A 744-nucleotide genomic window follows, 5' to 3' on the forward strand; every position below is an offset into this window, starting at 1 on the left:
GTAACAATAAAAATGTCAGCTCACCACTCAAAAAATCCCAATATAATATATATTACATCCACTATTTACAAATTGTTAAGGATATTTGACTTTCGGGTGAGATTTCAGGATGATCTTAAAATGCCCTCTAACCTTTTCAGGTGAACTTAAAGGGAATCTGTCAGCAGGTTTTTGCTCTCAGATCTGAGAGCAGCATAATGTAGAAACAGAGACCCTGATTACAGTGATGTGTCACTTACTGAGCTGTTTGCTGTCATTTTTATAAAATCAATGTTTTCTCTGCTGCAGATCTAGCAGTATACAGAGCTCATGAATATGCTGGACTACCTGCAGCACGCCAAGTAGTCCTGTAATGATATCATTCTGCTGATTAAACCGAGATTTTATCACAATTACAGTAAGCAGCCCAGTAAGTGACACACCACTGGACTCAAGATCTCTGCCCCTACGTTATGCTGCGCGTGACAAAAACCTGGTGACAGATTCCCTTTAATGTGACCTTCTCTAAACCTTTGGATGCACATGTCCAACAGTTCAATGTTTCAGTACATTTTGCATAACTTGCTGTTCTTTAACAAGTAGATTAATGGCAAAATTTGCTACAGGTGTTGATCCATGAATCGTCCAGTAAATTAAAATGGGTATTACACAGTCCTCCTCATAATGCTGTTCACATTTTGACAACAATAGACCGAGACGACACCTAACAATTGATAACTTTTATTTATTTATTTATTTAGCACC

This window comes from Anomaloglossus baeobatrachus, chromosome 5 (assembly GCF_048569485.1).
Source record: "Anomaloglossus baeobatrachus isolate aAnoBae1 chromosome 5, aAnoBae1.hap1, whole genome shotgun sequence".
Classification (NCBI taxonomy): domain Eukaryota; kingdom Metazoa; phylum Chordata; class Amphibia; order Anura; family Aromobatidae; genus Anomaloglossus; species Anomaloglossus baeobatrachus.